This window comes from Leuciscus leuciscus, assembly GCF_965113295.1.
Source record: "Leuciscus leuciscus genome assembly, chromosome: 23".
NCBI classification, from domain to species: domain Eukaryota; kingdom Metazoa; phylum Chordata; class Actinopteri; order Cypriniformes; family Leuciscidae; genus Leuciscus; species Leuciscus leuciscus.
In genome coordinates this window covers 31,305,427-31,329,734 of record NC_138747.1, presented here as the reverse complement: position 1 = coordinate 31,329,734, position 24,308 = coordinate 31,305,427, and the positions used below count along the sequence as shown (strand labels likewise).

The window sequence follows — 24,308 nt, the reverse complement described above, 5'->3', positions numbered from 1 at the left end:
TACTCCAGAAGCGGACTCAGGCTTCTGCACTGACGGTCATCCGTCCGTGTGGTCTCCTTAGTCTGCTTCCCGCCGACGCCGCTTCCATGCGGCTCCTCCCCTCGACCCTTCCCGGCCCGAGCACGAGGAGGTCGCTGGAGGCTGGCACCGCCTGTCCTTGCCCTTAGCCGGCTAACACCTGGCTAAGCAGCACTCCTGAGACAGGTAGCCTGGAGTTAGGGCTCAGTTCTTTCAGGAGCTGGTAGCAGGACCACTCTTTCCCCCGGTGGAGGGCTGGGTGAGAATCTCATTCAAAAGAACTGATGCTCTTTCTCTGAGCCCCAAGAGGCTATGGATGACAGCACGCGCCGCCCACGGGCCACGCTCCTCTCATCCCCCTCTGTCGCCAGACCCCTGCCAGAGCACGCCCCCGTGGGACGCTGGTCCTCCTCTGGCAGGACGCGGCTAATGACCGTGCCCCCGCACAGGGCCGCTATGCCACCCTTGCCTGGGCCGGTCATTCCGCCTCGCTGCACCTCCGACGGTACGTCTGTGGTTCGCTGGCGCAGTTTCTGGAGGCCTGGCTAGAGCCTCCCAGACTGTCCCGCCGGGTCGCGAGAACCATCAGGCTCGGCTACGCGATTCAGTTCGCGCGGTCTCCTCCCTGCTTCAGGGGAGTCCGCTTCACTATGGTCGGTGGCAATGCCCCTGTCATGAGAGCGGAGTTCGCCACCCTACTGGCGAAGGGTGCGATCGAGATTGTCCCTCCAGCCGAAATGAGGTCCGGCTTCTACAGCCCTTACTTCATTGTACCGAAGAAAACCGGTGGGTTACGACCAATCCTGGACCTGCGCGTTTTGAACCGCTCTCTTCACAGGATGCCGTTCAAGATGCTCACGGCCAAACGCATTTTCGAATGCGTGCGGCCACAGGATTGGTTTGCAGCGATCGACCTGAAGGACGCCTACTTCCATGTCTCCATTCTTCCTCGACACAGACCGTTCTTACGGTTTGCTTTCGAGGGGCAGGCATACCAGTACGCGGTTCTCCCTTTCGGGCTAGCCCTGTCTCCTCGCGTCTTTACGAAGGTCGTCGAGGCAGCCCTTGTTCCCCTTCGGGAACACGGGGTTCGCATCCTGAACTATCTCGACGACTGGCTGATCCTAGCTCACTCTCGAGACCAGGTTTGCGAACACAGGGACCTAGTGCTCCGGCACCTAGCTCGTCTGGGCCTTCGGGTCAACTGGGAGAAGAGCAAACTCTGCCCCGTGCAGAGGATCTCTTTTCTCGGTATGGATATCGACTCGGTCGCCATGTGCGCGCAGCTTACGAGCGAGCGCGCGCAGTCACTGCTGACTTGCCTTCGTCAATTCGAGGGCAAGAGTGCGGTCCCACTGAAACTCTTTCAGAGGCTCCTGGGGCATATGGCATCCGCAGCCGCAGTAACGCCGCTCGGATTGCTTCATATGAGACCGCTTCAGCTTTGGCTTCGCGATCGAGTCCCGAGGTGGGCATGGCAACACGGCACGCTCCGAGTCCCAGTGACTCCGGCCTGCCGTCAGACCTTCACCCCGTGGTCGAACCTCAGTTTTCTACGGGCCGGAGTGCCCTTAGAACGAGCTTCCAGGCATGTTGTATCAACGGATGCCTCCACCACGGGCTGGGGCGCCATGTGCAATGGACATGCTGCCGCGGGCTCCTGGACAGGTCCCCAACGCCTTTGGCATGTCAATTGCCTCGAGTTGCTGGCTGTACGCCTTGCCCTGCACCGCTTCCGGGCGTTGCTCAGGGGTCAACACGTACTAGTCCTATCAGACAATACCGCCACAGTAGCGTACATCAACCGTCAAGGTGGTCTACGCTCCCGCCGTATGTCGCAACTCGCCCGCCACCTCCTCATATGGAGTCAGAAGCATCTGAGGTCGCTTCGAGCCATTTATATCCCAGGAGAGCTGAACCGTGCGGCCGACGAGCTGTCTCGGCTTCGGCCTCTCGCTGGAGAATGGAGACTCCATCCCCAGGCGGTCCAGCTGATTTGGGATCAGTTCGGGGACGCTCAGATAGATCTGTTTGCCTCCCACGACTCGTCCCATTGCGACCTGTTTTATTCCCTGACCGAGGGCACGCTCGGCACGGATGCACTGGCGCACAGCTGGCCGCGGGGCCTACGCAAGTATGCGTTTCCCCCAGTGAGACTTCTTGCGCAGACTTTGCGCAAGATCAGGGAGGACGAGGAGCAGGTGATATTGGTTGCCCCGTATTGGCCCAACCACACCTGGTTCCCAGAACTAGTACTCCTCGCGACAGCACCCCCCTGGCCTATTCCTCTGAGGAAGGACCTGCTTTCTCAGGGACGGGGCACCCTGTGGCACCCTCATCCCGATCTTTGGAACCTCCACGTGTGGCTCCTGGATGGGACGAGGTAGGTTTGAGTACCCTACCACCAGCGGTGGTGGCTACCATCACTTCCGCTAGAGCATCGTCCACGAGACATGTCTATGCGTTGAAGTGGAACCTCTTCGTCAACTGGTGTTCTTCTAAACATCAAGAACCCACGAAATGCTCGATCAGTGTCGTGCTTTCCTTCCTGCAAGAAGGGTTGGAGCGTAGGCTGTCTCCCTCCACCCTGGAAGTGTATGTTGCCGCCATTGCCGCACATCACGACGCAGTTGAAGGTAAGTCTCTAGGAAAGCACGACCTGATCATCAGGTTCCTGAGAGGAGCGAGGAGACTGAATCCTCCTCGCCCTCCTCTCGTTCCCTCTTGGGACCTCTCAGTGGTTTTAACTGCCCTGCAGAGGGCTCCCTTTGAGCCTCTGCAATCAGTGGAGCTTAAGTTCCTGTCTATGAAGACAGCGCTCCTGGTTGCATTGGTCTCCATCAAGAGGGTAGGGGACCTGCACGCATTTTCGGTTGACGAAGCGTGCCTGGAGTTCGGGCCGGCTATTTCTCACGTGATCCTGAGACCCCGGCCTGGATATGTGCCCAAGGTTCCCACCACACCCTTTCGAGACCAGGTGGGGAACCTGCAAGCGCTGCCCTTGGAGGAGGCAGACCCAGCCTTGGCACTGCTCTGTCCAGTACGCGCCCTCCGTGCTTACGTAGACAGAACGCAGTGTTTCAGGAACTCTGACCAGCTCTTTGTCTGTCATGGTGGGAAGCTGAAGGGAAAGGCTCTCTCCAAGCAAAGGTTGTCTCACTGGATAGTGGACGCCATTGCTTTGGCTTACCAGCTGCAAGGTCGACCATGCCCCCTTGGTGTGACGGCCCACTCCACTCGGAGTGTGGCATCCTCTTGGGCTCTAGCGCATGGCGCCTCGCTAACAGACATCTGCAGAGCTGCAGGCTGGGCGACACCTAACACATTCGCGAGATTCTACAATCTCCGAGTGGAGCCAGTTTCTTCTCATGTACTCGCTTCAACTAGCCGGTAATAGATTCTGCTCAGGTGTCTTCGCTTGCTCGCCATTCCTCTCCTCGGATGGGATACGTGCGATTATTCCTCAGGTGAGCCTCATAAGCCCTGAGTCTCCTCCAGCACTAACGATGTCATCGCCAGAGTTGCCACCGGCAGCTTTCGCGCTTGGCTAGGTGCCTCCATGTGCATGGTTCCCCCTCTGGGTGACCCCCACATGTGTATTTCCACTGTAAGCCTCTCTGAGCATGTGTCTTTCCCTTGGCAAGCCACCTTGCCACCCCTGGGGTTGAAATATTCCACCTGCGGCTGGATACCCCAGTGTTCTCCATATGCAGCCCTCCTGGGTCATATGGGTATTCCAAGTCCCCCCCCTTCGGGTTGGGCATGATTGCATATTTCCACTGAGATATGCTTCCCAGTGTACCTTGGTTTAATCCCATGTTAAGTAGGAGTCCTTCGTCCGTGCCAGTCTCACGACAGGGAGCTCACACTTACGCAGGGCACTGGAAGACAGTCGGGAGGTGGCGTGATTACACTGGGAACCCCATTCGTCGTCATCCGACGTAACTCGGAGTGACAACGAAAGGGAACGTCTCGGTTACGTATGTAACCCTCGTTCCCTGAGTAGGGAACGGAGACGTTACGTCTCCCTGCCACTTCCGCTGTACCGCTGGAACGCCTGAGTTCAGTCTCGGCTCCTCAGCGAAGACATATCTGCATGTTGCAGCGTACTTCCTTATATACCCCCAGGGTGGGGCGGAGTTACGCAATGCAAATTCCGCAGACCCATGGCATTTCATTGCCATAGGCTCGTTTTATATACTCGAAGATGACAGGCTTTCTAAGCGAAACCCCATTCGTCGTCATCCGACGTAACGTCTCCGTTCCCTACTCAGGGAACGAGGGTTACATACGTAACCGAGACGTTTCCATCACATAGCAAAACATGTGTTTTGAAGAGAAAATAATTAAATATCTTCTGTTATAAATATATTTGATTAAATAGCACACACATCTCTGATCAAATTTGTAATTTATTTATTTTTCAGAAATGTAACTGTAAAGATTTTACAATGTTTACACTAAAAAACACCTAAAACTAGATCACTGGAACATTTCATTTACTTATCATAGCTCAAAATCATGTATTTCTCAAAGTGTATACACATATCTTACCCATAACTGCACAATTATCAACACCACTGAATATAGTTGTTTTGATTGTATGTTTTTTATATGTTTTACTTTAAAATATGTGTTTTGGTGGAAATGACATGGCGTGGCGGAAAAGACCGTGTGTGGCGGAAATGACATAGATAGGCAACTTCCAATTAAAAACTATTTTTCTACTGCTCTATGTGGTGACCCAGAGCAAATCAATAAGCAACAGCATTAGTGAACAAAAACATATCAATATTTTTAAATGAAAAACAATCCAAAAAATGAAAAAAACATGAATATGTGTTAAAAATCAGCAAATCATTTCTTCACTGCTTTCTACATGCTGAACTAGGACTGTGTTTTTTTTACACATTTTTCAAAGAGATTTTCAGATGTCCACTTGAGCTGACAGCATGCGTTTATAGTTTAAACTGAAGAGATACTGTATTAAACATACCGTAATACAATAATAAAACAGATAAAGTATATGTATTTAACAAACTAATCAATAAAATTATATCAAATCATGTGAAAACTATAAAATATATACAAAAAATATATAAATGTGAAATATTGCAAAGGCAATTGAACTTCATACAAGTTGCACTTCCCGTGTCTTTTATATCAGAACAGGAAGACGTGATTCCATCTGAATTTTCTACAGCCTGTCAAAGTACAACTGTGGAAACCACTCAGATGCTCCCTCCAGTGCACCAGAGTATGGAGATTTACCCTTATTAGCTGAGAATTCTGATTATGTTCAAGACGGACACATTTCTATCATAGCCCTCCTCTGAGAAAACCTAGCGATACGTTTTTTTCAATCTCATCTGACATGATCAGTGTTGGGGGTAACGCATTACAAGTAACATGCATAACGCATTCAGAGTACTTTTGATGTTACAAGTAAAGTAATGTGTTACAAGTAACATGCATTACCTAATCAGATTATTTTTTGATCTAACAAGTAATTAACTACAAGTAATGTGCCTCACCTAATCAGATTACTTTTTGATGTTACGAGTAAAGAAACGCATTACAAGTAACGTGCATTATGTAATCACATTACTTTTTTGATGTCAATGAAAATTACATTCTAATAATACAAAAACATTTATTTACAGTCAAAAAAGTCACTGCAAATTAAGTATTTTCAAAAACAATATTCACAGTATAAGTATGAACTGTAGCTGAAATATAGCCATTGATGCATGAGGTCCACTACAGTGGACAGATGATTAATCAGATTTTTCTAAAATCTAAAATCAAAACTTGGAAAATGTAACTGTGCTAGGACAAGAGTCTCCTAGGATAGAAGGAATGGGTGGATATTCCAGAGCATCTTGGCATTTCTGACTGACCATTGGTCATCTTGGCTTGGAGGGGGAAAAAATCAAAACACAACGGCTTGCCACTTGGTTGCAATGTATAGGATGATGCACCAGGGTCCAATGAAGAGGCTGATGTGCAACTAAGTAACTTAGTTACTAAGCCATCAAAACCCATGCAAATAGTATTATAAATAGTATTATAGCCCAAATAATTTGCTGTTTAGCACGAACAATGTCATTTCCACCACAACCTGTCTTTACCACCACAATGAACACCGTGGTGGAAATGACTGTGGTGGAAATGACATTTCCCCCTTTTCTCTCTAAAATATCATGCTATGTTAGCCTGCTAATATTAGTTTTAGAGAGTTAGCATTAAATATACACAAATTACACATTATTAAATTAAATTTATACAGTTATTTGTACAGGTACGTCCATGTGAAATATGAGCCGTTTGGAAATGACGACTAATAAACATACTCTCAGTTTTAGTCATATTTACCTTGATTTTTCTTCTTTTCATTAGCCCCAAAGAGGTCACCCTTTCACCCAGCCTTGTGTTCCACTGTGGAGTTTCTGTTGCTATGGTTACTAAGTATACAACCCTAAAACAATGATCCCAGGATTCTATTTTGTACAGTGTGGTGGAAATGACAGTGAACCCAAGGGACAAGGGTTCTACTTATGAAAAATATAGGAAAATGTAAATAAATATTGCAATATATAATATGTATAATTGAATTAGACATTATTTTATCATTTGTACTTGAAATCTACATTATTTAAATATTTAATTTAGAATTAAGCGAGGTTGAAGGTACAAAGTCTGACTTAGGGACAGAGGGAAAACAGTAAAAACCATGCATAAAAGGCCTCATATTATATAATAAAAAGAATGATTGAGCCATGATACATTTTTTGTAAGTTCCCCTTGGGGTGAAGTAAGTGTGGCAAAAACAAAAAAGAAGAGATGTTTTTTAGATTTTATTATTTCGTCCAGGGCCTGACTGCAGAAATTCTCCCAGAGAAAGCATTCAGTCACTTTTTGCAACAGGTAGAAGTGTGATGTGTCCCTTCGGGATGACTTACTGCATTTTAAGGCTGACTTTGGCTCACTGACACATTTTATCAGCAGAGCATGACAAAGCTACTAACTAATAGTTTTAACAGAGCACATTCTAATCCGTAAGAACAAGCAATGCGTTTGTTTGGTGATAATTTGTGATAATTTGAAATTTTGCTTTAAAAAGGTACAATTTTGGCTGTCCTGCACATTAAAAACACCTGCACATTATGATCGTCACTTATTGGGTCCCCTGGAAACATTTCTGTTGTGGTCTGTGTTATTTGCAGTGTGTTTCTGTATTTGGTTGTGTTGTGAGTATTTGGATCACACGTGTGTTGTGAAACTGATGAAGATGTTTTCTTAGTTTGCGAGTGTTTTTTCTAAGTGCATGTGTTTTCTTCAGTTTCAGTGCGTTGAGCTCTCTCAGCCACCGTAAGTATGTCCAAAAAAACATTCACACTTGTCATATAATTGTCATATTCTTGATACCATGCTGAAAGATTCATATCAGGTGTTGCTGGTGTGAATCATTATGATGTAGAATCTTCAGTCACATTGAAAAAAAGTTATTCTTCCTCAAGATACATTTGAAAGAAAATAAATTAAATCTTGTTTTCTGAAAAAAAAAGGAAGATAAAATTTTGTTTATGCTTACAATAAGAACGTACTCGGTTACTAACGTAACCTCGGTTCTCTCTAGAAGAGGGAACGAGTACTGCGTAAGTATCTTACGCTAGGGGAAAATCCCTTTTCCGCGAGATATTGAAGCCAAAAAATTATCCTTAATTTTGTATTATTGTAAAACGCGTTGCGGCAGCATACAGACATAGGCAAGACGGCTCGTGTGCCTATTGGCTGCACGGCAAGATACGCAGTACTCGTTCCCTCTTCTAGAGAGAACCAAGGTTACGTTAGTAACCGAGAATGTTCTCTTACGAGAGGTCTCTCGTACTGCGTAAGTATCTTACGCTAGGGGACCCAATGTAAAATGCCGTGCGTGCTGGGATCTGACACCAAAGACCCAAGGGCGAAAGCCCGGGGTTCATATAGTGCATAATCACCAGGGGAACTCACAGGGAGTCCGGGAAGAGGGAGGGGTGGAGCCGCGCTCTTCCACATATAGCAGCGTCCCTCAGACGCAAATTACATCATACAGACAGGGCGGAGTACGGCCTGAACTGATGGAAAATTATGGGTCTTATTCATTTGCCCATAAGCATTTTGCGGTCGATCAGCGAGCAGTGCTCATCGAGCAGTGCTCAGCAGACACAGTATTCTGAACCGATAGCATCAGAACAGACAGTACTGATATATTTAGACCGACAACAGCCTGTAAGGCGGGAACCTCTAGGTTATAAAACCTTATAAATGTAGACGGGGAGGCCCAGCCTGCCGCCATACATATATCTTGCAAGGCAATCCCACTTGACCAGGCCCACGATGAAGCCATGCTTATCGTGGAGTGCGCTCTGACACCCAACGGGCACTGCATACCCTTGGAAGTGTACGCCAGCGCAATGGCGTCAACTATCCATCTGGATAGGCTCTGTTTGACGCGGCTAGTTCCTTGGAACGTCCGCTGAACGAAACAAAGAGCTGCTCCGTCTGTCTGAAGACAGATGAGCGAGACACATAAGCTCTTAATGCCCTGACTGGACAAAGGAAGCTCGCGTCTCCTTCCTCGTAATGACCTGCGCCCTAAACGGTGTGTTGAGGGATTTTGGAACATAACCGTGCTTAGGTTTGAGTATAACTCTTAAGTCATTAGGCCCAAACTCCATGCACGTCGCGCTTACTGAGAGCGCGTGTAAGTCCCTTATGCGCTTCACTGAAGTGAGAGCCAGAAGAAACACTGTCTTGAAAGACAGGTGTTTAAGATCAATCGTCTGTAAAGGCTCGAATGGGTCACCTTTCATGGCTTCCAGCACCGTAGAAAGGTCCCATACAGGGACTGAGGCAGGTCTGGGAGGATTCAGTCTCTTAGCTCCTCTAAGGAAGCGGATGACTAAATCGTTCCTTCCTATTGACTGACCAAGCGTTGTTTTTGAGAACGCTGCTATGGCCGCCACATAAACTTTGAATGTGGAAGGGGTACTGCCCTTGTCCAACAGCTCTTGTAGGAAGGAGAGAACCTCCGTCACCCCACAGTCTGGGGGCGACACGCCACGAGCTGTGCACCAGCTGGAGAACACTGACCATTTCGAGGAATAGAGACGTCGCGTAGACGGAGCTCTAGCCTGCGTGATCGTGTTTAACACTCCGCTTGGGAGGTCAGCGGGTACCCGTTGATGGCCCAAACATGAAGGGACCACAGCTCTGGGCGCGGATGCCAAATCTAGCCCTTGGCCTGAGAGAGGAGGTCCCTCCTCACTGGCACTGGCCATGGGGCAGTGCTCGCTAGCTGCATCAGAACTGGGAACCAGGGTTGGTTTTTCCAGAACGGCGCTACGAGTAGCACTGAGCATCCTTCTTCCCTGATCCGTTCTATCACCTGAGGCAGGAGAGAGACGGGAGGAAAGGCATAGAGCGGACGGAGGGGCCATACATGAGCCAGCGCGTCCCTGCTCTTGGAGAAAAATTCCAGACAGTGAGCGTTTTCTTGAGACGCGAAGAGGTCTACTTCCGCTCTGCCGAATTTCTTCCACAGCAGCTGGACTGTCTGTGGTTGTAGAGACCACTCGCCTGTCGGAACATTGTTCCTGGACCGTCTGTCCGGTCCTACGTTTAAGAGCCCTGGCACATGCGCTGCTCTCAGCGAGAGCAGGTTGCGCTGATCCCACACCAGGAGGCGTTCTGTAAGCCTGTGATTTATGTAGGACACCACTGACATGTTGTCCGAGCGGACCAGGACGTGGTGTCCTCGTATTTGGGGACAAAAACGCATCAGCGCGTTGTCTACTGCCAGCATTTCGAGGCAGTTTATATGTAGAAGCTTCTCCCGTTCTGACCATTGGCCGAAGAACGGTCTGCCCTCGAGCAGCGCTCCCCATCCCGAGGTGGATGCGTCCGTAGACACTACCTTCACACTCAAAGGGAGTCCCCAGGCTTACACCTGATTGGTACCAGTCGTTTGCTTTCCAAGGTTTCAGAGCTGCGATGCATTTCTGATTGACCTTGAGACGAAGCCGACCGGAAGCCCACGCTCGGCGCGGCACTCGCGCTTTCAGCCAGAACTGTAGCGGGCGCATGCGAAGCAAGCCCAGCTGAAGTACTGATGATGCTGAGGCCATGAGACCTAGCATCCTCTGAAATTTCTTGAGCGGGACAGATGCGCCGCAGCGGAAAGAGCTCGCTGCGTGCTAAATGTCTAGTACGCGCTGTGGTGACAGTCGCGCTATCATAGACAGCGAGTCCAGTTCTGTGCCCAGAAAAGATATTATCTGTCTGGAGGACAGAGAACTCTTCGCCCAATTGACTCTGAGACCCAGATTCTCGAGGTGATCGAGTAAAATGGTCCTGTGCTCTATGAGCACAGAGTGAGATTGAGCTAGAATCAGCCAATCGTCCAAGTAGTTCAATACTCGCATGCCCTGTAGTCTGAGGGGTGCGAGCGCTGCGTCCATGCACATCGTAAATGAACGGTAGGACTGTGTACTGATATGCCTGGCCCTCGAAGGCGAATCTCAAATATCGCCTGTGACGTGACGCTATCTGTATTTGAAAATACGCGTCTTTCAGATCTATTGACACAAACCAATCTCCTCGGCGAATCTGCGCGAGGATTTTTCTGGTCGTGAGCATTCTGAACTGTCGCTTTGCAAGCACTCTGTTCAGTTGCCTTAGATCTAGTATGGGTCTGAGACCCCCATCTTTTTTCGGTACCAGGAAGTATCTGCTGTATAGCCCTCCTTCGCTCTGAGCTTGAGATAACGGCTCTATGGCCCCTTTGCTCAACAGTTTAAAAATTTGAAAATTTTGACGCGAGGGAGTTGGCGAAACTGTAGCGAATAGCCTCTTTTTATAATGTCTAGCACCCACTTCGAAACCCCTGGTAGCCTTGCCCATGCATCTGCACGAGTGGCTAGGGGTTGAATGCGAAGCCCGCTCTGGTCGCTCAGCGACAGAGGGGCTTCGGTGTGCTGCAACATAAGCGTCGCGCTTATGACGTTCGAGGCAGAGGGTGCGCTGATAACAGCGGGCAGATTGCCCGCGCTCGACTCCTCTGCAGTGGTTAACCGAGAGGGGGAGGGCTGGGCGAGTCCCGTAGGACTTGTCATGTCTATGTGTGGATGTGGGCGCGGGATAGCGGGCACATTTACCACACCGAGAGCATTGTCCGCCTGAGCAGAGCGAATGCACGTTGGTTTCGTTTTTACAGAAACCTCGAGACATGCAGAACGTAGTGATTGTGGGCACTGGGCAGTGGGCACATCTGCTACGTTTAATGCGCAATCGAACTGGGTCGATTTTATGTGCGCGAGCCCTGTGTGACGGGCTGTGCTTGTGTGTAGGAATGAGCACTGGGCAGTGGGCATTTTGTCTACACTCATAACACCATCGGCCGTGGCCGGGACACCAGAAAATACACTCTTTGTGGGATTTATCTGGGTAGCCGTGAAAACGGCATTTGTGTGCAGGCAAGCGGGCAGTGGAACCGGCTTGTTGACTGCAAAATACACTGGAACAGTCACATTTCTTGGAACTGAACGAGCGATGAGTTTTGGTGGAAGTCCGGCGGGACTTGAACACCGTCGTTTCCCTAGGCGTGCTAGGACGACTTTGGGGCCTCGGGCTTTACCGCAATCCTGGGCCGCGGCCCACGAGGGGCGGGGCGGCGGCCAGATGAGCGAGAGCGCGGTCTCGCGCTTCGGGCCTGTCGGCGCTGCGAAGTGGCGGCGGTGGGCGGAGGCTGAGGCTGTGAGCTCTGAGCAGACGGTTTCGCACGGCCTGCTGCAGAACTGGAGCACTTCGGCAGGAAGTGCTTCATAGCCTGTGACGCTTTCTGTACCTCGGCGAATCTTTCCGCAAAATCTTTGACGGAAGTTCTGAAGAGGCCAGCAGGAGAAAGCGGAGCGTCGAGGAACGCGGCGCGCTCAGACTCAGACATCTCAGAGAGCGTTAGCCACAGGTGTCTCTCAGTCACAGTGAGAGAGGCCATGCTCCGTCCTATGGCCTGTGCAGCAGACTTAGTAGCGCGGAGAGCGAGGTCTGTAGCACTTCTCAAGTCTGGCACGCAAATTACATCTGGTCCTTTCTCGTTCAGCTTTCGGAGGAGATCGGCCTGGAAAATTTGCAGTGTGGCCATAGTATGCAGCGCTGATGCAGCCTGCCCAGCGGCGGAGAAAGCGCGACCGAGCAGGGTTGACGCCATGCGGCAAGCTTTTGAAGGTAGCGCCAGCTTAGCGCGCCGTCCAGCGGTGGGCGGGCATAGGTGGGCTGCTATCGCTTCTTCGACCGGTGGCAGCGAATGGTACCCTCTGTTTTTAGCATCGTCAACAGCGGAGAATGCTAGCGAAACAGAAGAGCGCATTCTAGCTGAGAAGGGGGCGTTCCAAGACTTAGCGACTTCTTCGTGTAACTCAGGAAGAAAAGGCGCTGGTCTGGACGCAGGCGAAGCGCGCTCCCCAGGAAGAAAGTATCCATCCAGCCGGTTGTGAGCAGGCTGTTCAGGCGTAGACCACTCGAGGCCGAGGCTCGCCGGCAGACTGCGGCCGCTGTCCTTCAGGAAGAGACACTGACGAAGCCGGTGAAGCTGGCGGGCGAACCGGCGAGCTTTGACGGGTGGGGGAAGGTTCCGGGACCCGCTGAGCACGGCGCTTTTTACGGCGCGGCACTACAGCGGGCGGAGGTGCAGTCTCAGCGAAATATGCCAGGCGAGTCCTCAGAGTCGCCATAGGCAGTAGCTCGCAATGAGGGCAGCCGCCGTCAGGGAGCGCGAGAGCTGCATGAAAAAAAAATAAAGGGAAAACAAGATTATTTTTCTCCATTGACTGATATTTGTTCTTATTTTAAGCATAAAATCATTTCAAGTCTTCAAACAAGACTTCATATCTTTTGTGATTTTGCTTCTCAAGTACAAGTATTTAAGAATGTTTAGATATTTGGGTTACATTTTATTTTAAGGTGTCCTTTTTATAGTGTAATTATACATTTAAGTACTGGGTAAAAATGATTAACAATATACTAACATACTAAAGTGTTAGGATTAGGGTTTGGTTTAGGGGTAAGTTGCATGTAATTATGCACAATTTACTGTTATTACTATGGAACGTACATGTAACATGTAACACTGAAATAAAGTGTTACTGATATTTGTACTGGAAAACAAGACAAAAATCATTTTGGCTACACTTTTTCAATAGTCCACTTTAGACATCCTACTAGCTATGAGTAACTTTGCAACTACATGTATAACTCTCATTAGACTATTAGTAGACTGTTAGGTTAGGGTTCGGGTTAGAATAAGTTGACATGTTGCAAAGTTATTTATATTTAGTAGAATGTCTTGAGTGAACTATCGACATAAAGTGTTACTATCCTTTTTTGTTGTTGTTGCAGTGCACATTAAAAATGAATAACATTCCTGCCTTTTTGATGGATCAGCTCATACACCATTCATCAGTTACAGTGGAGAACATCGGCCAAATTCACAGTCCATATCAGTCACTGAGGGGAGACTCTCACATAATATAATGCAAATATGGATTAATTTGTGCTCAGTGGGACCATGAGAACATGAGAAAAACATCTCATCTTGTGCTCCACCTGTTCTTTCAACCACATTATAAACTAATAAGACCTCCCGTCCCTTCCTCTGCCTATACAACAGGTCAAATAAAGTTAAACTCAAGATGACATTCATTCACCAAAGAATAAGACATGCTTCTGCGAAGATTTGCTCCAGGGTTTGTTCACAGTCCATAAAATGTTCCCATGTATTCACTACAAATAATCTAATCTGCAGAGGAATTCAAGCATATAGCAGTTGTTCACATTGAGTGTAGCACAGTCAATTTTCAACATGATGTCGTTGTGCAAACAGCAGATATAGCCGCCCAGCTCAGTTTGTTTGATTATTAAGTGTTATCCACCCACAAGTGAAAGCCAGAATAATAGCCGGCCCCTAATGGATTGTCAGGCCAAACTGTAGTCACGATATAACAGACCAATCACTGTTACGGCTTCATGTTGGTGTAGTGCTTCAAGCTACAATGGATAGTCATGAGCTTGAAAAAAAATTACTCGAAATGTAATATTGTATAAACTAATAAGACTTGTTTTCTGAGAATATATCTTGAATTAAGTTTGTTTTTCTTACCCCTAAATAGTTTTTCTGTTCCTAAATGTAGTTAAATTTGTATGCTTAGTTGTAACTATTGACTACAATGTATCATTCTGTGGATATTGGGCTGAAATTTGCATAAAACTGAACATTTCTCAGATTCCAGCAGGGCACTGCTTTTAATCAAAATATATAGCAGTTTTAAACCCAGAATGTTATTAAAGCGTCTGTCTTGTTTTTCAGCACACTGCTGTGAGGTCAAGAGGTAAGACTACTTATTGGTGGGTTTGGTCTCATGCCAAATTTTATTAAACATCATACATATTGCATTGGTTTCCCTTCTGATTTGGAAATAGCTGTGATTCAGAGTGTCAAACTGTGGGATACATTAATCTATCAGACGTTCTGTCAGAAAAGTCGTTTACTGCCCTCATGAGGATTTATTTGCTAGGGATTTATTTCATCCAGCTAACAAGTGGAGGTGAAGAAAGAAGAGGTGACCTAATGGAAATGGCAACAAAAGCAAGTTTTCTAGAGCAATTTTTACACTGATCCCAATGAGAGGAAATGTTTAGCTCTCTGTCTGATTGCAAAAAACTTTTGCAAGAGAAAAATGTATTTCCAATACATCTGTTAGTTTAGTTCCAAGCTGCATGTTATTTAAATTTACAATTTACAGACGTAGTCAAAACGATCCCAGTTCATATGGATCCGCGAAAACGAATAAAAATGCTGTATTCTGCTGCCAGGCCAGTAGTTGGCGATGCACCTTTGTAAAGAAACAGTATGCACCTGTTAACTGAAGGCGTAATACGCATGAGCATGACATCACCATCTTCACAAATTCACATTTTTGTAGTTTACATGGAGGAACAGTATCGTTTTCAAAAACTTGCATTTCCAGGCCCCCAAAATACAGTTGTCGTCTAATGAACGGCTACAATGCAAAAAGTGCTTTTTTTTTGCTAAAAAAAAAAGTGTTGTGTAAACGGCCCTTCAGTAAAGGGAGAAAATAAGGAACAGGTGGGGTTAATCAATAAACAAATAAGTAACCATAGAAACAAATGGGACCATACATTGAAACCATGACCAGTAATGAACAGGGACAAAGGAAACAAGAACTAAGGGTACATTTACATTTACATTTACATTTACATTTACATTTATTCATTTAGCAGATGCTTTTATCCAAAGCGACTTACAAATGGGAAAAATAGAAGCAGTTAAACTAACAATAGGACCACAATATGCAAGTGCTATGACCCTTTTCAATTTAATCTAACGGAGTACATGTCATTTTAAAAAAAAAATGTTTTTATAAATATAGAATAGAAGAGAAAGTGTAAGTATTAATGGATCAAGTGCTGCCGAAAAGATGCGTCTTCAGCCGTTTCTTGAAAGTGGCTACGGACTCAGCAGCTCTGGTTGAGTTATAGATCATTCCACCAGCAGGGAAGAGTCAAAGTAAAGGTCAGAGAAAGAGATTTTGTGCCTCTTTGAGATGGTGCACCACAAGACGACGTTCACTTGCAGAGCAGGTGCTTGCACAAGCAGCTCTGTCTTCACAAAGTTTAGTTGAAGGTTTAGTTTGGTCCTTCATCCAGCCAGAAATGTCTGTCAGGCAGGCTGAGATGCGAGTAGCTACCGTCGGATCATCAGGCTGGAATGAGAGGTAGAGTTGTGTGTCATCAGCGTAGCAGTGATAGGAAAAGCCATGTTTCTGAATCACAGATCCTAGTGATGTCACGTAGATGGAGAAGAGAAGTGGTCCAAGCACTGAGCCCTGAGGCACTCCAGTAGCTAGATGTTGGGTCTTAGACACCACACCCCTCCACGACACCCTAAAGGACCTACCTGAGAGGTAAGACTTGAACCATTGGAGTGCGGTTCCCGAGATGCCCTTCATCTTTAGGATTGACTGGAGGATCTGGTGGTTAACTGTGTCAAAGGCAGCAGACAGATCCAGCAGGATGAGAACTGAGGATTTGGAAGCTGCTCTTGCCAGTCTCAGTGCTTCAATTACTGAGAGCCGGGCAGTCTCAGTTGAGTGTCTGCTTTTGAAACCAGACTGGTGGAGACTTCTGCCTCTGAAAGCAGAGAGAAGGAGGGTAGAATTAGTGATGTAGTACTCGAGTCCGGTCTCTGTGTACTCAATGTTGACGGGCATTATTTGAAAATGACATCCCATGGTGCAATGCAAAGATACTGCCGTCAGAGCCATTTATTTATCTCCATGGCTCTGCTGCCGGTGAGTGTCTGTCAGTCGGTCAGTGTCAGTGTCTTCAGTTGCTGCCTGGTGTGAGCGGCGGCAAGATGAGCAACGAGTCTGCCATCATCAAATTCACCTTTCAGAACCACAAACCGTTTACCGGAAAAGATTTGAAGAAAAAGCACACTGCACGGTGCCAATTCTGCAACACATCGATAACTGAAACCTATGGCACAACTTCTAACTTCCATCGCCACGTTAGAAGGAATCATCCTGACAGGTGAGTGCAGTAATATATTTGTTGAGATATGCTATGCTCGCTAACATATTTGTGCTTCACCTAACCATGCCTGAGTAGAAAGTGTGTTTGACATAAAGCTGTTAGTTTTAGTTTTACATTATAATGCTGGTCTCATTGTTAATACGTAGGTATTAATACGTAATTTTCAAAGATAGAAAGCAACAGACAGACACGTATAATCACAATTTTATTTATTGAGAAAATGTCAAAACCGGTACCAAAAGACGTTCACATGACGATGTGTCGCAGTCCTCTATGGCAGTATATAATAGTTTTGCATGAGGTAACGTTACAGAGCAGAATTAAGTTATTAATCCATGAAAATATTGATTCGGTTCGCTGTTCGCTATGTGAAGGCGCGCACGCTTCTCCATTTCAAATGTAGCACACACGGCATGCCGCAATCTGTGACGAAGCATGCGAGAGCCAATGAGCGTTTGATATCACTGCCGTAAAACATGTCGTAACGCTTCAGGCGCAATTTTTGAATTTGAATTCACCACGAGCGCGGAATTTGACGTTTACGATCTCTGCTGAGAATGGAGATGGAGATCAGATCACTGGATAAAGGGCTGAATTTGGATCTATTTCTTGCTAACAACGTATGGATTCTAAAGATTTGGATTACATCAAGCTAATAAAATTGATGTCTTTTGTGAATTTATGTTGTGTTGTAGTGTATTATGGGTCTATAGGAGAAAACGCTTTTGTGTCTCACGGTAAATAAACCAAATATTACAAAATGGTTAAACGATTAAAGAAGGTATTTTTAAGGTTTTAAAGTGTATTCTTGTTTAACACCATGTAGGCTAATCCTCCGAAACGAGTTTGCAGCAGAAGGCACGAACAGAGCGAAATGTTATTATTTATGAGTAGCCTAACGTTATTATATGAGTAACGTTAAACTATTAATAAATGTGACAAAAAATTTAATTGATAAGACAATTGAATGCAATAGAGTCAAAACATTAATGCGACGATTTTAACATGCATAAGTTAAATAGGAATACGTACAAATTTGTGTGTCTGTAAAGTTGTTTATACGTAAATAAATTACGTTTGTGTGCTGTCAATACGTAAATGTTATACGTTTTAGTGCTGTAAATACGTCAGTATTATACGTTTCTGTGTGTAAAACGTAAATAAATGTACGTATGGTAGAACCACACTTTACGTAAAAATACACACATATTTTCATGAGATCATGTTGCATAATTACATAGAATAGATGGTATTTTGAGTTGCTAAAACAAACAAAACAAAAAAGCCACGAGCCACCCACCACTGGTGTCTTTTTCTGATGCCCAGAGCTATCGATACGATAGCTATCTAGCCTACTTGACCAAGTAGTCCAACTTGAGAGCAGAGATGTGAACTGTAAGTCTCATTAACACAGTTAGGGGAAAGGCTTAAGCAGGAGAATACCATAAACAAATTTCTCTTAGATGGTGTCAGGGACATTCTATTTTATCAGTGAGAAGTGTTGAATGTTTAATGTCAAGTGGCCATTTAGCTACTCAATTAGTTTGTTTGTGAATGCTAACCGTTAGCATCTATGTGGATTTCTCCATTGGCGTTAGCTAAGCTAACCAATCAGTTTCAATTAATATTTAATGTGTCTAAATGCACTCAGGAAACGAATACCAAGATATATTTTGTTTGTCTGCTTTACAGTTTTACAGTGAGTCTTAAGTAAAGCTTTGAAGAGAATTTCGGCGTCCTGCTTTTCTTGGGAAACGTTATCTATCTGCCGAGCTTGAAGCCACACACACAAGAGCAGGGGCAAAATACATTAGTTGTTCGTCTGAGCTACACACTTAGTAGTTGTCTTGAATATGGCACTCAGTGTCGTGTCGAGTTGAATATTACTTGAATTATATATTAGGCTACATAGGGAGGTTATTTTAGTGCTTGTGTGTAAGACAACAAGAGAGACTCTGCTTCCTCTAATGTCCACATACAGTGTTGATTAAAATTAGTCACATCTACAACATATGCATCTTGTTTAATTGTTAATCTACATTAATATTGTTACATAAAGCCTTTGTTACAACATTCAGCAGTATGTAGACATAGGCTGATCATTTCGAGTAGGTAGCCTAATATAATTTCCACCATTAAGATTGCTCTGCAGTGAAAGGAGTTGTGGGCTGGCTAGGTGGCTACAGGTGGTTACAAATTTGAATATTAATAATTTTGAATAGTAATAATAGGCTGTCCTTGGTCATTTTCTTTCACATCAGGAATGTGGAAATGGCCTTGCATGTATTAGGCTAGGCCTAGGCTATTTTGGATTAGAAAAGAAGGTGACCTAGTTCCAACAGACAGTAAGAGTCTAAGAGAGCTTATGCCTTTAAAACGTATAAATGATCTCAACGTATATAGTTTTGCAATGAATAGTTTATAATAGAGAACATTATGAAGTTTAAAAAATGCTGATATATAATAATTTGTGGATGTTCCCTCTCTCTTACAGGTTCCTGGAGTACAAGGCAGCACAAGACCAAACTGACGTTGCACAACCATCAGTATCTGTGTGCTTCTCCAATGTTTTGGTCTACAGTTCTAAATCCCCTCGGCAGCAAGCAATCAATGCATCCATCATTAAGGACTTGGTAATTGGCTGTGGACTGCCTCTGGCTTTGGTGGAGAATTGCTACTTTAGAAAATTTCTGAAAGTCATGGACTCAAAATACACCCCCATCTCGAGAAGTACTATCTCCGAGAAAATAATTCCAGTACTGGTGAACCAAGTGAAGCAGACTATTGTTGAAAGATTGCAGAGTCAACCATCTGTCTCTGTAACCGTTGATATCTGGTCTGACCGCAGACTGCGGTCCTTTCTTGGCGTCACTGCGCATGCAGTATACTGCTCTAATGGATCCTGTGTGCTTGAACCGTACCTGCTTGAATGTCGGCGGTTTACAGGACGGCACAGTGGTGAGAGGATTTCTGCAGCTTTTGAGGAAATACACTGTTAGACTTTTCTGTAATTTCTACAGTTATTTACTTTAAATCCCCCAGTATTATACTGCTATTTCTCTTTACAGTAAATAACAATGATTCCAATTGCATCATGGGAATTTTCTATGACGTCTAACACCACATACAGAGACTTACTGTATTTTTTAAATTTGCTGTATACTACTGTATTTGACGTAACTGCCTCTCTGGCTGGCACCATTCCACCGTGCTTTTTATTTCCTAATTGTTGCCTTACACCACGTGTCTACAACGCTATAATAGCCAGAGGCTGTCTATATTGGACACATTGAAGCGACCGGACCTTTAAATGCAAACCTGTTTATCCCTTGTAAGAACTAGTGCGAGCGCTTGGACTCGTATCGGACTACGTCTGAAATATAACGGCCGCGGCGCATCACTACACTGTCTGGGATTTGTCGTGTCGCGTCAGACAGACATCCAGTGTAGGTAATGGGGTCTGTCTTTTGTTGGATCGCGACGTTCGTGTCTGGCCAGGGGAAGAGACGGAATTCACTTCACCGAGAGAGAGATCAGCAAGCAAGGTAAAAAAAAAAAAAAAAAAAAAAAAACATTCTGTGTATGTTGACAGGATTGTGCCCAGTTTAACGTATGTTATAACGTTAACGTTAGCCTAACGTTACTCGTCGTCAACATGGCGGTAACGAACTTTACCATGGTAAACTGAGCTAACGTTTCATTTTACACACTTTGTTAGATTATTGAATTGTCGAGTTAAAATATGCCAACGAGCAACGCGTTTACATTAACAATAAATGTGAATAAACTAATGTGAAATTCTGTTTATATCCTAATGTTGGCCTACTGATGAGAACCTTTATAGTTTTAGCATTAGTTTGCAAACTATACCATATTATAGTTTTTTTTTTTTTTTATGGAATTTAATATTTACTTCCATTTTTGTGTTTAAAGGCAACTGCAACAAAGCGCCAATTCGCGCCAGTGACTTAGCAAGATTCCAGAGGTAGGCCAGCCCATTTGTGATATATTTTGAGATAAGTTTGCTGAAATGATTAGCATACACTATGTGAAAATTGCTTTTGTGCCACTGGTGCAGACTAGGTAGCTAACAATATCTTATAAAATCTCTATAAAATTGGCTAACTTTATATCAAATAAGTGACCTTTGCATTATGTCTAACTTTATTACACAGCAAATGAACCAATCAGAAGATGGACCATTGTCTTTGTTCAGTCTCACCAGATTAAATGTATCCAGGTAAGCACTGCAGTAAAACTCTCACTAATTCATTCAGACCAAATCTAGCATTCTAAACAACTTAAGTTTATATTTTTGCATTATTTTTATATTTTATTAGCCAGCGACTCTACCATTGCAGTTCCACCTGACTAGGAAGGTCCTAATATCAGCGCACAGGTGGGTTAACTACTGTAAGAAGGAGAACGATCATCACACAGTGATTTCTTGCATGTATCTTACTGTGTATTTGTCTCAAACAGGTACTCCTTCACTGCAGACAAGCTGAAATGGGCTAAAATCATCTATTTCAGTCGTTCAACTTCTTTCTATGCATCTCAGCATTTTTGGACAGAATTTAGGATTTGTAAGTATTAAAATTTAATCTGGCATAATTTAATTTAGTTCTTTTGTATGCTATTTATTGACAAAAGCTGTTTACAAATATATATTAAGTTTTTGTGAAAATAATAATAAAAATTAACAAAAAAGGAGGTTAAAAATAATGTGACACTAATATTCTCTCTCTCTCTCTCTCTCTCTCTCTCTCATATAGTTTTGGAACCGGGATCTCCTCTGAAGGACTGAGTACATTTGTGTTTGTGGGCACGCATGCAGACCAGGGAACACTCTGATGTTGTCAATCAAGTTCTGAACAGGAACCAATCTTTGGAGAAGTTCATTTATTCACAAAGGTGGACAAAAACATTGTGTTGGCTTTTTAAAGATTATTTTGATGATGACTTTTACTCCTATGCTGTAGAAAAGATGGAGTAGACAGTCAGACATTGATAATAATAATAAATGTTTCTTGAGCATCAAAGAGACTTCTTTCAAAAACATTACGCCACTTAAATACTTCTTTTGGCCACCAGTGTACATGAATCCAACACATTTTTGGAAATAAGTGAAATTATTTTTAAGGTGGGGTTATGTGTCTTGTATTGTGAAAAGAACTGTGTTTTGTCCTGTTTTGGACATTTCCTTTTTGAATGCTTAATGTATTTATATTCTGCAGTTTTATGAATGTAATGGTTGATATTTCATTATAATACTTGTATAAGCTAAACAACCAATGACTCTACATTCATTTAGTCAAATGCTAATGTTTTGTTTATGATTTTATGTATGTTTTCAAAAATGTTTGCAGTGAAGGACAGCACATAATGTGTTAATTTAACACGTTTACACATCTTTGTGCTAACCTCTCTGACATATTTACTTTGTTAAAATCATTAACACAATGAATGAGTTAAAATTAACACAAAAAATGTTGTCTCTAAACTTACCCATTAATGTGTAAAAATTTCACACATCATTTCCAGCATTGGCATGTTTATTTTGTGATATATATGAAATGTTTTAAATAAAAAAATGGTATTTTGTGATAACTTTGTCTAATTGGTTTGTATGAAAGTAGTACTTATGTAGGATAAAAATAAAATTAATCATATATCAAAATTATCAAATCTAATTTATATTTAGTACAAATAAAAATAATTACAGTAGTGTACTGATTAGCTTAGTTTTTACAGTAATGCACTGTACTGATTAGCTTCGTTTTTACAGTAATGCACTGTATTACACAAAACTGAAATACGGTTTGGTACTGTAACTCTTAATTACAGTAACTTACTGGCAACAGTGTTGCCAGTAAGTTACTGTAAAAAACCCTTGAAAAGTCTAACAGTGTACTTGAAGAATATGGCATCACGCAAAAAGTTTGTTATATTATAACAGACAATGCCGCCAACATGAAATGCGCTTTCAAAGTGCAAATGCCCCTGCAGCAAGCCTCTGACACAGAAAGCGAGAATGATCTTGATGATGAGGAGTTATGGGAGGACACTGATGAGGACACAGAACTTGGGCTATCGGGGGAGAGGCTTTCTTGTTTTGCCCATTCTCTTCAGTTAGTTGTCTCAGATGGAATGAAAGAGGTGAAATCAATTAGTCTTGCCATTGCTAAAGCATCTCACTTTTCTACCCTCTTACACACCAGCTCGGCTTTCAAAGACACATTTGAAAGCACATGTGGAACAACAAAAACTGTACCTGCAGCGAACAACACCAGATGGAATAGTACATTTAAACAACTACAAGCACTGACTTCTCTGGATCACAAAACATTGACCGAAATGTGTCTTAACGACTTTTCAGATGTTGTTTTCACGCCACGTGAGTGGAACCAACTCAGAGACTTAACCTCAATTCTTGCTCCTTTTGCTGAGGCTACTAACTTAACAGAGGGGGAAAAAGTTGTAACTATCAGCATCATTGTGCCGAGTGTTCTTGACCTGAACACCCATTTAATAAAATGTGAAACAACTCATATCCTGTGTAGAACCATCGCAAGGGCACTACACGAATCACTGAAAAAACGCTTCCAGGGGATTTTTGAACAGTTTGACATGGCTGGGAAAACTGGGAAGGAGGAGCCATTCAACAACAAAATCTACACCCTTAGAGGGGAGGGGAGGGGGGTGTAAAAGAGTCAGTATCGTCATTAACTGCATTACACAGTGCAATTGTGTTTATGTAATGTTTGTGTGTGTTATGGGGGAATAAAGTTTTAAAAGATACTGAATTCGAGTGTATTGTCAAAATATTTAAAATTGGGAAATATAGGAAAATGTTTTAATGTAGCTAAGCCTACTAATTTAGACATGCCACTAGAACATTTTAATTTGCTCTGCATGTCCTAACTATGATTAAAAAAGTCAGGGTGGGCTTAACATGTTGATGACAGAGCAGCACTGTTGAAGCAGTTTAGAAAAATAGGCAGAAGATGATGCATGTGGTAGGGATTTTTTTAATGATAGTAAAAGAATAGTCCATATTAAGACGTTAAGACTGCTCCTTTAAACAATTACCAATCTAGCTTAGTCTGTAGGCCTAACTGTTGATTATTAACTGGGGTGATATTAAATCATGAATATCAAGACTGACATGTCGAGACAAAATCTCGACTCGGACTTGCTTCCTCAAAGACTCGGTCTTGACTCGGACTCGACTGTATTTGAAAAACAACAGACTCTGTCTCGACTCGGACTCATCCCTTCAAAGACTCGGTCTTGACTCGGACTCGGCATAGGCGGTCTCGTCCCCATCACTAGGTAGAATGTATGTGTTAGCTGAGCCCCTTTCACACAGAGATTCCGGAAAATACACGGATAATGTGTCCTGGGATGTGTTTGCGTTCATACAGAAGGCACTCTAGCAATTTTACAGCAATTTCCCAGGATCAACGCGCTGTGTGAAAGGGGCTATGGTAAGATGTGTGTGTCAGTTTGTGGATTGGTAAATTGGTCGCTGATGGTGGTTGTTTTATTTATGAAGAATGTGGCAAAATCATCAGCTGATAGGGATGAGGAGGAGGTTTTGAAAAGTATGCAAAACCCCTTTCACACAGCGCTTT

At 44.2% G+C, this 24,308-nt stretch overlaps 3 long non-coding RNA genes across 7 annotated transcripts in view; all 3 read left to right on the top strand.

Annotated features, from left to right (window-relative positions):
- Positions 1–24,308, top strand: part of LOC309488400 — a 204,459-nt gene that overhangs the window by 56,664 nt on the left and 123,487 nt on the right. The window lies entirely within an intron of this gene.
- On the top strand, positions 16,434–23,341 carry LOC309488142. The gene is made up of 3 exons (XR_014202041.1): positions 16,434–16,668; positions 19,166–19,665; positions 22,592–23,341. It is a non-coding gene; the product is annotated as an uncharacterized lncRNA (long non-coding RNA).
- LOC309487788 lies at positions 20,130–22,230 on the top strand. Of its 5 annotated transcripts, XR_014201926.1 has the most exons (5): positions 20,130–20,216; positions 20,605–20,656; positions 20,847–20,911; positions 21,012–21,070; positions 21,154–22,230. It is a non-coding gene; the product is annotated as an uncharacterized lncRNA (long non-coding RNA). The 5 variants fall into 5 exon arrangements; XR_014201927.1 differs by having other exon boundaries at positions 20,847–21,070; XR_014201928.1 differs by having other exon boundaries at positions 20,183–20,656; positions 20,847–21,070; positions 21,154–21,257; positions 21,447–22,230.